The sequence below is a fragment of the Lissotriton vulgaris genome, chromosome 8, assembly GCF_964263255.1.
Source record: "Lissotriton vulgaris chromosome 8, aLisVul1.2, whole genome shotgun sequence".
In the NCBI taxonomy this organism is placed as follows: Eukaryota; Metazoa; Chordata; class Amphibia; order Caudata; family Salamandridae; genus Lissotriton; species Lissotriton vulgaris.
The window spans coordinates 1,496,198,217-1,496,201,769 of record NC_141696.1 but is presented as its reverse complement, the minus strand read 5'-3'; the positions used below and the strand labels follow the sequence as shown (position 1 = coordinate 1,496,201,769).

Sequence of the window (3,553 nt, the reverse complement as noted above, 5' to 3'; positions counted from 1 at the left end):
CCCTGCAGCCGCCGAGCCCTGGAGCCCTGGAGTCCCAGAGCCCTGCAGCCCGGGAGCCCCGGAGCCCTGCAGCCCTGGAGCCTGGAGCCCTGGAGACCCGAAGCCCTGGAGCCCTGGAGCCTCAGAGCCCTGTGGCCCCAGAGCCCTGGAAGGGCAGGCGGGAGCCCTCCAGCGGAGGCTCGGGGCAGGCAGATTGGCGTCATGTCTGTCCCGGCCATCTGGTCGCATCTTTCTACTCGGACATCTGGTCGCACCCAATGCTTCCCAATGGGGCGACCAGATGGCCGGGCTTCCCTGGAAGTTCCGATGAGGTGACATTCGCCTCCCGGATCCCAGCCAGGGCTCCAGGAGGTCGGGCACATTGGCGCCCTGGGTCCCTTCCGTCACTCGGCACGCACCGGTTCCCAGAAAGAGGGGTAGCCTTCCTCCGGATTACTAGGGGCAAGGGTATGCCCGGACACCCTTCCGGTCTAGCTCTCCACACCCCTCCAGTGAGCCCTCCCGCCCAGGTGGGTGGGCTCCTTCCCCTGACAGGCTTCCGAGAGATGGAGGGAGCCTGAGAAATGGCTACCACATCCAAGGAAGGCAGCAGGCGCGCAAATTACCCACTCCCGACTCGGGGAGGTAGTGACGAAAAATAACAATACAGGACTCTTTCGAGGCCCTGTAATTGGAATGAGTACACTTTAAATCCTTTAAAGAGGATCCATTGGAGGGCAGGTCTGGTGCCAGCAGCCGCGGTAATTCCAGCTCCAATAGCGTATATTAAAGTTGCTGCAGTTAAAAAGCTCGTAGTTGGATCTTGGGATCGATCTGGTGGTCCACCGCGAGGCGAGCTACCGCCTGTCCCAGCCCCTGCCTCTCGGCGCCCCCTTGATGCTCTTGACTGAGTGTCCTGGGGGTCAGAAGCGTTTACTTTGAAAAAATTAGAGTGTTCAAAGCAGGCCGTTCGCCTGAATACTTCAGTTAGGAATAATGGAATAGGACTCCGGTTCTATTTTGTTGGTTTTCGGAACTGGGGCCATGATTAAGAGGGACGGCCGGGGGCATTCGTATTGTGCCGCTAGAGGTGAAATTCTTGGGCCGGGGCAAGGCGAACCAAAGCGAAAGCAATTGCCAAGAATGTTTTCATTAATCAAGAACGAAAGTCGGAGGTTCGAAGGCGATCAGATACCCGGTTTGACCTGGTCCCGTGTGGCCAGGCCGAGGGGTTAGAAGACTCGCGCGGTCCCTCCCGGTTACCCTGGGAGGAACCAGCGACTGTGGTGCTGCCTGCTCCCGTGGCACTGGGAGCCCCCTTCCTTCCTTGCCCGCGGGTGGGCGGGTAGGCGGGGGCTCCCAGGCCGAGCGCCTGGCAGTGTTTTTTTCTCCCAATGATGCAGTCTGACTCCCAGAGAGGAAGCCTTGATCGGGACACCGGGGCCGTCTCGCCGCGCGGGTGGCGGACGGACGGTGTCGCCTTCCTCCCGCCTCTCCTGCACCCCCAGGTGGGCGAACGTTTTCAAAAAGTTGCCTGTGACTCTGGTGGTGGATCACTCGGCTTGCGCGTCGATGAAGAACGCAGCTAGCTGCGAGAATTAGTGTGAATTGCAGGACACATTGATCATCGACACTTCGAACGCACCTTGCGGCCCCGGGTTCCTCCCGGGGCTACGCCTGTCTAAGGGTCGCTCGATCGTCAATCGCCCTGGGGCTTCCCCGGGACGCGGCTGGGGCCGTCGCAGGGTTAGCTCTGCTACCCCTTCGTCCCCCCACAAGTTCAGACCCCCCGATTGCCTCTGGCAGGGTCCCTTGCCGGGTCCTGCCGCGGAGGTATGCCGCCGGCGCGCCTAGCCCCGAGAAGGGGCCTGGCGACCGGTCCGACCCGGGCCTGTCCCGGGGCGCCTGGCTGCGTGCCGCGCGAGGCTGTCTGTGGTGTCCCACTGGCTGCCCGCGCGCACGCTCCTCGGGCGCCTAACTCCGTGGCCGGCTTCTTGGAGAGGGCGAAGCCCTTCCGGATGCGACCCGGGGAAAGAGGGCGCGCGCTGCCGGGTAAGCCAGGCCCCTGCTCTGGCAGGGGCCTGGCCTCTCCCCGGCAGCCCCCTTTTGACGCTCCGGCGTCATTCTTCCGACTACGACCTCAGATCAGACGTGGCGACCCGCTGAATTTAAGCATATTACTAAGCGGAGGAAAAGAAACTAACCAGGATTCCCCCAGTAACGGCGAGTGAAGAGGGAAGAGCCCAGCGCCGAATCCCCGCCCGGCGGCGGGCGCGGGAAATGTGGCGTACAGAAGACCTACTCCCCGGCGTCGCTCAGGGGGCCCATGTCCTTCTGATCGAGGCTCACCCCGCGGACGGTGTTAGGCCGGTAGCGGCTCCCGGCACGCCGGGATCGGGTCTTCTCGGAGTCGGGTTGCTTGGGAATGCAGCCCAAAGCGGGTGGTAAACTCCATCTAAGGCTAAATACGGGCGCGAGACCGATAGCCAACAAGTATCGTAAGGGAAAGTTGAAAAGAACTTTGGAGAGAGAGTTCAAGAGGGTGTGAAACTGTCGAGAGGTAAACGGGTGGGGTCCGTGCAGTCCGCCCGGAGGATTCAACACGGCGGGAAGGTTGGTGGCCCGGGAGTTCCGGATCCCCTCCGTGGGACCGGGGCCCGGGCCCTACCCGGCCCCCACAGGGCGCATTTCCTCCACGGCGGTGCGCCGCGACCGGCTCCGGGTCGGCTTGGAAGGCTTCGGGGTGGCAGGTATCCCTCCACTCCGGCGGAGGGTGTTACAGCCCCCCTGGCAGCAGCTTCGCCGTGCCCGCGGGGCTGAGGGAAATTCGACCACCATTCGATAACCAGACGCTCACAGGCTGTCAATTACAAGTGCAGGTGAATTAAAGGCAAGCACCAGCTATTCATTCAGTTACCTAACAGGATCACTAAGTATTTACTGGTAGGGCTGCAAATTTGCTCTGGATTCAGTGTATTCTTTCATTTTATTAGAAGTATTTTTTTCTGTGAGACTACTCTCTCACACCAAACAACGCCAAAGCATATCTCACAACTTAGGACAAACTTGATCACAGCACGAGCAATGAAGTGAACGGCCAACAAATCCCGGAGCTGCTCTCATGACATTTTCAGCATGAGAGTAGCGCCGTGACTGGTTGGAGCAGGCTAACACAGCGCTCCTTTTTAGACTAGAAGCCTGTGCCTGCAGTCTGCCCGGCTGTTACACAGCTAGTATTGGTGCGGGCTGAAGTGCAAATGTCGAGATGGCAGTCGCTAGACAGCCGGCCATTCTAACATACGCACTTTAGGCAAGTCATTGCAGCTGCCAATCAGCAGCAGGAATGGCCCCGCCCCTGAGCTGAGACACGCTGTGCTCCTCACTAAAATAATCATGTCCATTGACCATTTTAATAAATGATGTTTGCTTCAGCTACTACGCTCGCAGCAGGCAGGGCGACGCTCCTCCGCCCTAAAGGAGGAACCACTCCTGTAGTGAGCCCTTTGACCCGCAGCCTCGGAGACAGTTTGCTTCCTCCGCTCTGCCTATCCTATGGAGCAGTGTTAGTGTGTAG

The 3,553-nt window shown here is 60.1% G+C and overlaps 1 non-coding gene across 1 annotated transcript; it reads left to right on the top strand.

Annotated features, from left to right (window-relative positions):
- Positions 1-1,517: 1,517 nt before the first annotated feature.
- Positions 1,518-1,670, top strand: LOC147698985 (5.8S ribosomal RNA). Its single transcript, XR_015299654.1, has one exon. It is a non-coding gene; the product is annotated as a 5.8S ribosomal RNA (ribosomal RNA).
- The last annotated feature ends 1,883 nt before the right edge of the window (positions 1,671-3,553 follow it).